The following is a 14,082-nucleotide window of genomic DNA, read 5'->3' as shown; positions in this document are numbered from 1 at the left end:
ATAAAAGTTACTTTGGGGGAAAATATAATTACTTATTTTGGTAAGTCTAAATGTTTTTATAATGTTAGTATAGATAATAAACTTTACTAGAAATCATGATCATCTATATCCTACAGACTACAAGTAGGAAACCATCACTAGTACAGGGATATACGTGTAAGTGACAATCACAACTGTAGTACCCAAAATCTGGTACCCAGATTTTGGCTATGTGCCCTGACTGAATAACTTCTCCCATGTTTCAACTCCTCTGTTTTTTTTCTTCACTCTGCCTCCTCTTGATCCTTCTACCCTGGTTCCAGACAAGCCAGGGTCAATTTTGGCAGTAGCCAGGAGTGGGCATGGCTGGGACATGGAGGCTATTTTCTAGCACATCACATGATTTTCCAGGAAAGGGAGAAATGGTTTTTCCAGGTTGGGGTAGGACAGCCAGGAAGTGGCAGAGCATTTTTGGGCTCCATGTGGTATAGTGATGACTCTCTTCCCTCTCTTGTGCGCTTTTTTTGCAGTTGCTGATAATTTTCTTATCTCATTACTGTTCCCAGTAAATTGTTCTGATCTCAGCCTATGATCTTTACCTTTTGTGTCTCCAGTAGAGGAGGAGGGGGAAGTGGGGGTGAGCAAGTGGCTTTCAGTTGAAACTCTCCAGTTGAAACTGGAGAATACCATTCCAATACCATGGCACCTTCCCATCCTCTCTTTCTGGCCAGAAACACCAACAGTAACAGCATTTTAAAAACAACTGGTTTTTTAATATTGTTGGTCTGATGACATCTCCACCAAATAAAACCAACCAAAAAAAAAAAACCCAAAAACCCCCGAAACCAAACCAACCAACCAATCTAACAAACAAATAAAAAAAAACCAAAACCAAACAAAACCAAACAAAAATACAAACAAAAAAAATAGCCACAAAAAGCTGCAAAGTTGGAGTCGATTTATTTATTAAAAGAAAGAGCTTTACACATGACTTCCACAATGCAGTAAGGTGTTTGGAAATCTGCTTGGTGTCTGAGCTCTCCAATCAACCACCATCTCCCATGGAACTTGCCTTTAACCATTTATACTTAGGCATCTGTATTTAACAAAATATTAAGCAGAAGCTTAAGCCCCATTAACATCAGTGACTGACTTGATACAGGTGTTTAAGTATTACATTGAATGAAGATGTTTCTCTCAGCTATATTATTAACACAAAATCATGCAAACCTCTTGGTAAAAAGTGCTCATTACCCTCAGTTTGGTCTTTTCCAAAGAAATTGAGGTAACTGTGTAAGGAATTGTTGTCTGGCGCTCTCCTACTCAAATGAAAGTCAGTAATTCAACAATTAAACACTGTCTTGGCTTTGCAAACATTTTTTAACATATTAGCATTAAATCTGCAATCACCTATGCTTTATATCTAGTTAATAATCTATACTTTTATCCTATTAACATAGTATGGTCTGGTTTTTCTCCTTTTTGTGAAGGATTTCTTATGACTGCAAAAGGTGGCCAGACTGAGGCCTATATCCCCAAAGCTCTTCAAAGTAACTATTATTTCTCTGTCACACCTATCTAAGCATATTAAGAAACTCATGGATGCAGATTAGCCACACAAAATGTACGTGGGAATTTTTTATTTTAATGCACAATTAAGCAGTTAAAGTTATTTAGATGGCTGAAATCTGCCAGTTACTTTAGCATTCCTGAAATGGAATAAGCAATTCCTTGTAGGAGGAGTCAGGGCATTATTGTCACCAAGCCATAGTTAGGGATCAAAACAGCGCCATAAAGACAAGAAATATAATTTTGTGCTCAAAAAGGGCAATTTACAATGCCCTTTACAATGTACTGGAAAATGCCTTGAGGTTGTTTTAAACAAAGCTCTCAAGGAATACTCTGGCAAATGACCTGACAGCAGTCATGATTTATTTGTATTTTCTTAGATGTTTCTCTTGAGTCATAAGAACAGATTATAACCTAGTTTATCTGTGACATGAGATCATTAACTCCAGGAAGTAAAAAATGATACCTCTCCTGGGCAGAGTTCTTTAAAATGCTGTTTCTAACAATTTACTGGCCTTAGAAAGTTCACTGCTTTGTCATATTTACAACTTGTATCATATTAAAGCCTCTCACACACATCATTTTGAGGTCAGATAAATGGATAATACATACTGTATTATAATGTGGTATGGCATTTCCAGGTATAGATCATTATAAAAGTGTATTTTAACATGGAATATTCCTAGACAAGTGAAATCTAATTAATGTTTTATATTTTCACTTTACAGAGATTTTAGATGTTTGGGAACACAGATGGTGAAATCAATAAAACAACAATGTCTGAACAGAATCTATCATTAATTATTCTTTCACCCGTAGACAGACCACTGCCATGGAGGCAGAGCTGAACAGAAGAATTAAAGGAGTTAGTTTCCCTTTTATTACCCAGGTATTGTCTTGAGTATCATATTCTTTTAAAGTGTAAATTAGCCAGATATTCAAAATAGTTTTGTTGATTTTTCTGGGGAAGTCTTGGCTTTGTTTAATTTTTAAAGTCCAAGCCCTGGATCTACTGAGATGCCGTCAGTCTGAGAACAGTGATCCGTAAGTGATTAGAGGAAGCATGAAAGGTATCGTGGCAGGAACAGTGCTCTTGGTGGCAATCAGCACTTCAAGGATAAGTGAATTCTGTGCTCTGTAGATATTGGTATCAGTGCAGTACAATAAAGGTTGACCTGTTAAGTCAGTGGGACATTGTCACCATCATGTTTGCTGAAAAATTCCCTTGCCCAGGATTCTTCTCCTGGAAAGCTGAGAAGCCTTAGAGAAAAAGGCAAACAATATTATCTCATTTGCTTCTCCTGTGTTTTGCTGCTTTGGAACATGGTTTGGAGAGTGTTTATCCAACAGGTGGTTGTTTGATTGATTTCATGTGAATTGTTTTAATTTAATGACCAATCACAGTCAGGCTGCGTCAGACTCTGGAGAGAGAATCATGAGATTGATTATAATTCTTTGTAGCCTCCTGTCTGTATCCCTTCTCTATTATTTAGTATAGTTTCAGCACAGTATTCTTTAATATAATATCATAAAATAATAAATTAGCCTTCTAAGAACATGGAGTCAGATTTATCCTTTCCTTCCTGCCATGGGGAACCCTGAAAATACCACAGGACATCACTCTTAACTCGGGTAATCTGAAAGATTACTTGAAAAAAAATCTCTGGATTACTCATGTAGTCAATGGTGAGAGAGAACAGAACATCAACAGAAGATAGTCAGAGAGAATAATTTTAGACAAGTATTTCAAAATAGGGTGCATCTCCCTTTGGCCACTGACAATAAAACTGAAGTGTAGAGATGAAATTCACCATTTTTATCTTTATCTATGTAAAAGTTAGCATTCTAAGGTTTATTTTTCTCTATTGACTTGAAAAATATCTAGGCTATCTTTGATTAAGATATCTGCACAGAAGATATGTAAGTTTAGGTGAGATGGAATCCCCCCCAATGACTCTGTATCAGGAAGTCTGCTTCACTTATTGCACTCCATGCACTGTTCCTTCCTTCCTGGCTCTGATAAATTTCATGGATTTGGAGAAATTTGCTAATTTTATCCCTTCATATTACCTAAAACACAATTATGCCAACACTTAACAAGAGATTCTCAAACAAGGATCCATCCACATAGGAATATGTGACTCAAGACTGCATTTTAGGCATGCAATAAAATGAGCACACCATCACTTTATTATTTTCAGTGGTTGAGAGACAGAGCCTTATTTCTTTTTATTGGCTGTATAGATATATTAGGTATTAATTTAAGGCTATGTCATTAGAGAAGGGCTCCATCTCATATATCTGTAAAAAAATTAGTTAGTTAGTTAGTTAGTTAGTTAGTTAGTTAGTTAGTTAGTTAGTTAGTTAGTTAGTTACTCACTCTAGGATATAGTTTTTAGACTTCTCTTCGTTTTTGTAGTTGATGGAGACAAGAATCTGGAGGATGATTCATCCTGAACCATTGCATCATTTCAAATCCTAATTTAGATATATCAATTTCATATGCAAGTGAATAGAATAGAATAGAATATTTCAGTTTCAGTCAGGAGGGATGTAGAGCACTCATCCAGTCCAACTGCATGACCAATTCCAGGCTGACCAGAAGTTGATGCATGTTGTTAAAGGCATTGTCCAAATATCTCTTAAGCACTGATAAGTTTGAAGTGCATAATTGTCATAAGAAATTGCACCAAAACAGAAACTGAGACTGAAATTTCTGAAACTCAGTCTTGTGAGGAGAAGAATGAGCATGGTAGTGACTTATAAACCAATCTTAATTTTTTTCAGAAAGTTCCTTAGATTTTCTGCCCATAGAGGTAAAATATGGAAGCTGTTTACCAAATTTACATCTGTGGAAAGTGAGCTGACAAACTTTTCACCCATTCAATTTACTAAAAATGAAAAAAAATATTAGAAAATGTTTTCATATGAGAAAAAAAATCTATACTTACAAAAAAATTTATTTCTATGGGAAACTAAATAGAGACACTCAGTATGACCCACCTGAACCAGCTGAACTCCTGGGAGTCTACAAACACATGTATGAGCAATAATAGCCTCCACACCTGTAAGAGAGCTCCCTCAGTGAATTGCACTGAGGGATGGACACTCAGATAAATGACAACTTCCTCTGGACAGTGTAATCCTGACCTGAGCCTTTAGTGCCTTGGTGCTTGTAGAGCCCTACAACAATCTGTAGTAGGAGGGCACAGAACTTTACAAGGTTGTAGCCAGGAACAGGGAGTTCTGCATGCACTTCTGAGGAACTGGAGAGGAAATCTCTTCATCCTGGCATCTGATCCTGACCTACCATTTTCCTGGGATCCTCCAAAGGTATCTGCGCTTGTAAAGGTTAAAGCCTAACAGAGATGAACTGAGAACTGCGGTCAGCCTCTGTTTTCCCTGGCAATACTTGTTTAATTCTCTTGAACTCAATGCTTTGTACTTAATCCTAGCCTTTTTCTGCTCATCTTGTTAGTGGGTAAAAAAAAAAAGAAAAAAAATCTGTCTTGTTTACATTCACTTTAAGGCCCTCTGGGACCTTCTTCTTCTTCCTTATCAGAAAAGGATTTATGTTTCAGTAAGGAGAGCAAACATAATGGCTACCCCTAAATTTTGAGGTTCTGTTTTTGTCCAATCCATATTTTTCAGTCGCAGCCTATTCAGCAGAAAAGACTTTTCCTCTGGAAAATCACTTAGACAAAAAATGCACTTGTGAAGAATTACTGTGATGTGAAAGGTAAAAAGATATGCTTCATTTAGACCACATTTTCACATCTCAACTTTGCAGGCCTTGTGCAAGAGGTAGAAAAGTAGTGATCAGATATTCTTCCTGTTATTGACTGTTCTGTAACACAAGGGAGATCCACTAGAAGAAAATGAGCCCTAATGAGAAACATTAGAAAGGACAGACAACAGAAAAACATGGAAGCTGAGTAATTAATGTAATAACTGGATATGTCCATTCAGATTGACTGTTGTGTGACCAAGATTTTTTGTTAGCTACTTTTGTATGAACTGCCTTGTAAACAAAATAAATAATGCACAATAAACATAAAAACCCCATAAAAACTTTTTCAGAATTTATCTCTAATAACCATAGCCTTTTCTTATTAGGAACATATATTTAGTACTTGTTAATTCAAATTTATTTTTCAATAAATATTTACTGGCAATTTTTTAAATTTTCACTGAATATGTAATACTCTCAGGTTGGAAGTTCTCATCAGTGAGAAATATTTCATAAAGATTAAATCTATTCAAACAACATGATGCTATTTTTTTAGTTTTATTATTTATAAAACTTCCTTAGTTAATCCATCTGCTATGTCTCTTAAGCACTATATTTGAAGAATTCAAAAAGAAATTGCTATAAAAGATGTCTAAGTAGTCAACATATCAGAAAAGAACTCTTGTCTTATATCTACAAGTCTCTCAAACTGTCTAAGTAGGTAAAGCAGTAAATTGTGATTAAGTGTAAGTGAAACCTATTTTCCACCTACCCTATCTTTGGGTAGAATTAGTAAATACTTAAGAAACTCTAATCTTTAATCTATGCAACACTTGGAATTTCTAGGAAACCTCAATTTTATCAAAGGATATAGTCTAGAAGTACTGTAGGGTTGAATTTCTCAGTCCCAGGTAATTAAATGTCTTATGACTTGGATTAAAAAAAAAACCACCACCAAAATATTATGGTTAATCCCTCCAACAAAAATATATAGCTTAGTGGAACCCATTATTATTATTATGGTATTAATATCTCCTGCTAACATATGAAAAGGCCCATTAAATCCACAACAGTCCAGCAGTAAAATATATTTAATACCACCAAGTAGAATCTTGCTGAAAATTATTCTCACACAATGAATCCTTTACTCCTCTGGAGGGATGTAAACTCCAATGTACAGTGCAATGCATTCACTTAATGAAATAAAAATTAATTTTCCAGCTATGCTGTCACTCTCTTAATCTTTCAGATCTCAGCTACCTGACATGCAGGAGGGTTTGAACTACCCTCAGTTTTTATTCTGTGGATCAAAGACATTCACAATCAGCAAATTATATGCTAAGCCACGTTCTTTAAAAAAATACAGAAAAAAAGCAGACAAACAAGCCAACAAAAAACCCCAACCGCATAACCACTCCAAAAAACCCCTATCATAACAAACCAAACATGGACTATGACTGCAAAATTATCCCCTGGTAATAATCTCAGTATCAGACCTAATGAACTGCTTATTTGGATCTAACTTTACCATCTCCATAGAATAAAAATTCAGTTTCTTACCCACAGAAGTCACATTGTAATCAGCTTGTAACTATTCCTCTCAGTGTTTAAAAACATTGAGTAGCTCTCAGGCTACTTACAGTTTAACTAAACAGATTGATCCACACTGTTGCTGTGTCTTGTTGGAATGAGATTTTTTTTAAGTTGCCCTAGGACAAAACTTTTTCATTGCCTCACAGTGATTACCTAGACACTATCAGAGTATGCTAACAGTCTAAAACTACTTCATAAAGGACGTGGATTTCATTTCATGCAAGGCAGCTTTGCAGCAGGAGTTTTTAAATGTGAAGGCATCCATGAGGAGGGGACCATCCCAATCAGTTGTTCAAAGAATGTGACTTTCCAAGGCACAGGCCAGAGCCTCAGACTTTTCCAGTCTTTGGGCAATACTGATCATTGGTCTGACCATCTCTGGACATTTGTACCAACATTCACACCCATTCTTGGCTCTGGTGTAATGCCCAGTCACGATGGAGAATCAGTGTATACAGGGGGAAACGAGGCAGAAACACTGATAGCCTGACACACAGAAACATTTTAGCTAGAAAAGCTCAACAGCTGGGAGTTTCCTGCAGCAGTCAGGCCACATGCTAGAAAGGTAGCAGAAAACTATTTAAATGTCTTCCCCAGAATCCAGTGACACACCTGAGCATCTGGAGCATTATAGATAAACATGCTCACAGAAGTAGTAGTTGAGAGAGCACAGAACATTCACTGTTGTTTACATGAAAACAAAGACAGGAATGAAAATGACAGAAAATCAAAATAGTAGTAGAAGCAGTACTTCTTTTTTTTTTTTTTAATAGTTATTAGTGTAATCTTAATAATCTCAGATATCCTATAGTATAAACTGTTTTAGAGAGTTATGTTATCACTTATTTAATAAAAATAAATATGTATTTGTGATAACTAAATTATTTAGTACCCATCTTTGTACCCTGAAATCTCAGAGGGACAATATGATTCATTGTATGCCAGCTAGTCTGTTACCCAGGACCTTGTCCAGATGGCTTTTGAATCCTTCCAAGGATAGACTACACAACCTACCAGGGCACCTGTGCCAGTTTTCCAGCACCCTCAGAGCAAAAAAGGGGTTTTTGATGGTCAGGAAACCTCCTATATTTCAGATTGTGCCTACTGCTTCTGATGCTTCTCTTGGCATTATTGAGAAAAGTCTGCTTCAGAAAGGGCTGCAGATATTTGTAAAGCTGAAATAAAACAAATAGCCTCCAGGATAAAACCAAAACCAGAACCCTTCTATCCAGAATAGTGCTTTTCACAGATGTTTCATATTATATGTGCAATCTGAGGAGAAAAATGTGCGGTACTATAGCAGAACTTCAGGCCATTTCTGAGTGGAGTCAGAGGAGATGTCTGTCTTCTATTAACTATAGAATAAAGTGGCAGCTATCAAGAGTCAGGGAGGTTTTAGTCTTTGTAAATGAGCTTCAAATTTATGTAAAGTGCTCGAAATGAACAAGAATGGAGAAAGAACTTTTCAATTATTACAAGACAAAATAAAACACTAGAGTTGTAACAATATAGTTCTTCACTTTGATTCACCAAGATGACTCATTCTAATAATGAGGAAATTTATTTTAGGGCCTAAAATGTAGTTTGGTTTGTATGCCCATGCAGCTCTGGCTTTTATTATTCATTACTCATTTTGAACTGCTTAAGAACCCCTCTCAAACATAATGCCAGAGGGGTTGTAATTGTAATGGCAGTGCAATGCTGTGAACACCCTCACTTAGGCCATGGCCAAAACTCAATTTATTTCTCAGGGATCATCATCAAAACAGTCTGTTAATAATTCCTTATAGTCATGAGCAATGGAGACAACAGAATTATTTTTAAGTGTGAAGTCACAGAAATAATATAGGTAGGCTTAAAAAGTAATTTTAGCTAAACTGGCATTTCTCACCACTCAGAAAAGCAACAGCTGACAAGTGATAGAACTCTAAAGGTCTATGCATTATGAGCTATGATTAAGCACTATATGATGATAAAATAAGTACTATTGTTTGTTGCTTTGACATGCCATATCCACTAATTTTTCATAGACTTTCAGAGAGCAAGTGTGACATTACAGATAAATGTGATTCATAAGAATGATTTATTAATGAAGCTCTAATTCATGTCATGTATTAGGCAAGAGACTAAAGTATGCTGCATAATAATGTTGTCCAGAGCTTTAAATATCAACAATCAAAGAAGTGTTGGGTTTTTTTGCTGTATATCAGAGGATCTGGAATCACTTTTCAGGCTTGAATGCTTTTGTAATGGAAGATGCAGACTACATGCACATTAGAAAATCCTGAGTATAATGAGTTTGCTAAAGAAGATCCTTTTGATATGTTACAGAAGTAAAGCATCAGCAACAGCTACTATATGAAAAGTTAGTGTTCACATCAACTTTAATGACTCTATAAGTGATGGTATGGGACAAAGAAAACTGGTGTGTTTTGGATTTTAGTGAGACAAAAATAAATTAGGTTCCAAACACCATTTTGAATATGGTTCACATCTCTTCTCTGAACCTGAGGATCCTAAAATCAGAAAATATAACAGAAAAACAAATCTTGCAAACAAATCTTAATGCAGTAGAAGAGGTTCCACAAAAGGACCCAAATAAAGTCAAGAGAGTGTCCAAGCACAAGAGCATTAGCCAGTTTGTCATAGCTTTATGTTTATTGGACAGAGAAAGTGTCTCCATGAATGCATCTACATATGTAAGAGAGAAGCAGAAATATTTGGAATCTTTAAAAAAAGGTCTTTATTATATTTAAATACATATTTTACTGGCAGTTTTCTTATAGACATGCAGTATATGAATGAACTATTATCCATTTGTAATAGGTGATAAGTGGAAATCAACATAGAGAAGCAAAGACAATAATTAGAGTTTGAGTTTTATTTTGCTGGAATGTTTAGAAACTTAATTTGTGTGAGTAACAATTCTCTACTACAGCAGACACCCATCAAAATACCATGCTTCAAACAGGGCCAGCCACAGTTAAGTGTGGCTCTATTAGTCACACATCATCTGGAAGTCCTTAATGATATATGTGGATGGTATCATGGTATCATTCTGTGGTAAATAGTTTTCACAGACCTTGGAATCACAGGAAACTGGGCTCATTATCTTTGCAAATAAAATGTGTATTAAAGCAAGGAGTCTTCCCCACCAAACAGACAATATAGTGCCAAAACCAGATTGCTAACTTATCTGTAAAAGCATAAGCTCTGTGTGATTTTGAAAACTTAACCCCACATTTAATTAGCTGAGTATAATCAACGTTCAGATAAAAATCTCATAGCTTCTGCCTTTTCTTCTTTAACCAAGAGTAAAATAGCTGTTTAATATTTATCCTATTTAAGGATCTCTACAGACTGTCAGAGGAGGTAAGGAGGTACCAATCTGTAATTCCCAGCTAAGAGTTAGGTTTTCCACATCTGGGCTATCTGAAGGAGAGCCAGATCTAAGTTTTATAAATAATTAGGAACACAGACGTGATAGAACCTTAACAAAGCATATAAGCATTTGTTTGCTAATGATTGATGAGAAGAGCTACTACAGAGAGTAGCATTGTCAGGATGAATGCTTTCCTTTCACAGGCATTTATTTTTTTAATCTACTGTGATATTAAAATTTAATATCATTCATCTGAATGTTCCCATTTTAAAAAATGTGCGTGTAATTCATCCTGGGAATAAACAAGCTAAATTTAGGTTGAAAGGCTAAGTGAAGGCAATGGAAAATTCTATTCTGTTCAGATGAGAATTTGTTTTTAAGTCTGTTTTTTATTGTTATCAGCAATGAAAAGAAACTTAAACTCCTTTTTTCACTACTTGGTTTTGTTCAATAAGGCTTAAGGTTATAACTGAAAATGTTATAAAAATCCAGTGTGTGTCATCCTGAAAACATAGCTTTGAAATATTTCAAGAAAGAGTAAATGTATCTTTAAAAGGTCTGCACAATCATAATGCTGAAGCTGGGAATTCTGTACTGATAAAAGTAAAGAATCAGAAAAGTAGCAGGCCAAGAAGAAGTAGCAATGGATTCAATACCTCACTCACTTTTTAAATTCTGTGACCCTTGGTATTCAAGTCAGAATACATGCTTTCAAAGGTGTACCAAATTAAAGTTAGAAACCAAATCCAGGGCATATTAATTTTATTACTCTCTGGATGGTACAAAAAATTTATGCTTTTAACAACACCTTAGAAAAAGAGAAAACATTTTCTTGATCACAAAACAGTCATTTTTTGGGATTCCACTTCACTTGTCAGAAATGAAAGTAGAATAAAATATTCAGAACCTAAAGACTGAAATAGCAACTGTCTTTTGGAACAGGATGCTGTAAGTAAATATAGAAACAGCAATCAACAGTCAGGAGGTTCTGCAGAGAGATCTGGACAGGCTGGATGAAACCTCAATAGTTTAAGGTTCAACAAGGTAAAATGCCCAGTCCTGCATTTGGGTCACAACAAGCTCCTGCAATTCTACACGCTGGAGAAGAGTGGCTGAAAGCTGCTTGTCACAGAAGAACCTGCGGGTTCAACAGCAGCTGAACATGAGCCAGAGTGTGCCCAGGTGGCCAAGAAGGCTGGTGGGATCCTGGCCTGGATCAGCAGTGGAGGGGCCAGCAGGCAGTGACCATCTCCCTGCACTCAGCCCTGGGGAGGGTGCACTCAAATCCTGCGCTCAGTTTTGGGCATCTCACTAAAAGAAAGATATTGAGGTACTGAAGTACGTCCAGGGAAAGGCAACAGAGCTGAGGAAGTGTCTGGAGCACGAGTCTGATGAAGAGCAGCTGAGGCAGCTGAGAGTATTTAGCTGGGAGAAAAAGAAGCTCAGAGGAAACCTTACAACTACTCTACAAGTACTTTAAAGAAGGGTGCACCCAGGTGGGGGCTGGTCTCTTCTCCCAGGAAACAAGAAACAGGAAAAGATGAAACGGCCTCGAGATGCATCTGGGACTGTTTAGTTGGGTTATTACGAAAAATTTCTTCATGGGAGGCGTTGTAAAGTATTGGAACAGACTGCTCAGGGAAGTGGTAGAGTCACCATCCTTGAGAGTTCAAAAAACATGCAGATACAGCCTTTGAGGGCATGGTTTAGTGGTGAACATGGTGGTAGTTCTGGGTTAGTGGTTGATAATCTTAGAGGTCTTTTCCAACCTTAAGATTCTATTATTCTATGATTCTGTACACCCCATGCAATCTACTTTTTCTTCTCTTGGAATGCTTTCTAGGACTATTCCTGATGTGCACAGTGTTTCATTCAGTGACTGAACAGTCTATTGATAAGCTTGAAGGCTGAAATTCCCTTATCTGGCAAAAATAGAGCTGAAAAGAAATGATGAACATTCCTGAAGGAAACAGCAAAATCTATGAAGCAAATGTAAATCTTGGAGTAGAATTTCCTGTTACAAGAGCTTATGCAAGTCCTTTTGAAGTCATCTTTGCTGAGGTGACAAGTTTAGATCATTTCCTTTTGCATGATATGCAATTAATTCCTACTGTCTGAATTCAGGTAGTAGGAGTAGAACTTGGTAGGGACTTGGTAGTGTTAGATGTAATATAAAGTATTTTAAATGGATTAAATTTGGACTAAGTAAAATGAAACAGTCATCTAAGCATCTAATTTACTTACTCTTTTACAGTCATATTGACAAAATGAGACCGATGTAACTGTGAGATACAATCAGATCATATTGTGCTGGAATACAATTGGTACATGAAATCAGCTGGGATTAGAAATAATAAATGGAATTCAGGGAGATGTCATATTCAGCACAGGCCTAGAAAGGCTGGTGCTAGAATATTGGAGATTTGATGTGCAGTATATCTGATCTCCAAAAATTCCCTCAATTGCATACCAACCTTCCACTTTCTTTATCTTACCACTTAAGAGCTTTTTTTTGATTATACATGAAGGCATTTTCAATTTATTTGGAATGTCATTTTACTTATCCTTGCCTGACTTCAGTGAGACAGCATAATATAGTTCCAAAATATTTGCTGAAGAACATTTGACTCCCAGTTGTCTGAGAGTTTGAAGGAAGGTGGAAAGACAGGTTAATAGCTGTGTCTTTCTCTGTCTAATAGATTACTTTCATCCTAAAAAAGGCAGTGGAAGTTGTTTGCTTATGCAAGACCTTTTATAAACCTTTCTAAATCCAAGGCAGAACAAAATGAGAAAGTAAATGAACTTTTAAGATTGAGAGTAATCGACTTGAAATGTAAAAGAGTCAATGCTCTGCCAAGAGTTTCGATAGAAAGGCTATATAAAGAATATGTGAAGGAGAAAAAAGTCTTCTCAAGAACACAAGAAAAATATTTAGCAACAAAAGTCAGGTTTCTCTAAACTGGGAGTTATCACTTCTCTCACTTCTCTTTCAAGTCATCACCTAGGATAGACAGACATTTTCAGGGATCATTTCATACAACATACATTAAGTACCTTCCCTAGAATGATAAACTTGATTTCTGTCTATCCCTCTACAATGCTAAATGGAGATATGTTTGTCTCATCACATTGTGTCAGGTGTGTTACATGAATTCTACGTTTTAGATGTCAAGATTGGTGAGATGACTCTTCAAATGCTTGATGATCAAGAAAAACATAAAAAGGTTACATCAGCTGTTGAGAATGGGTGGCACTTGAATACTGAATAATGAATGCATTCAGCTATTTGAATATTTTATTTAGAAAGTTACACTCAAGGGCAAATATACTTTTGCCCTGGTTCCTTTTACACTGCTGTTATATATTGCTTCTAAAAGAGGACATCATTTAGTACCAAAGATCACAAAAAATTTCATACCAAACACATAGCAGTTAACAACCAAATGTGATATTTCTTAATCACAAGCCCTTCAGATGAGATACAAGGTATGAAAATCTAAAGGATTTTGTATAGCTAACAGACCACAAATAAGGATTCAGAAACTCAGACTCACTATTTTTTATTCTCTTTGGGTAGGAGTCTGGGTAAAAGTTTTCTATCACATACTTTATTCAATCTATAAATACAATGAGTAAACTGAGCAGAGTGTATCATTTATTAGTCCAAGCAACATGTAGTAAATGACAATACCGTATCAGTTTTAGCTACATATTTGTACTGCATTAAGACCCTCCCAAAAGTTTTACCAACACATTTCTAGATTTTATGTAAGACATATAAAAAGGAGAAAATATGGAAAGAAAAGTTATTTTTTTCCAGAGCTTAGAT

The sequence above is a fragment of the Fringilla coelebs genome (genome assembly GCF_963513975.1).
Source record: "Fringilla coelebs genome assembly, chromosome: 3".
NCBI classification, from domain to species: Eukaryota; Metazoa; Chordata; class Aves; order Passeriformes; family Fringillidae; genus Fringilla; species Fringilla coelebs.
Note: the sequence above shows the minus strand (reverse complement) of the source record.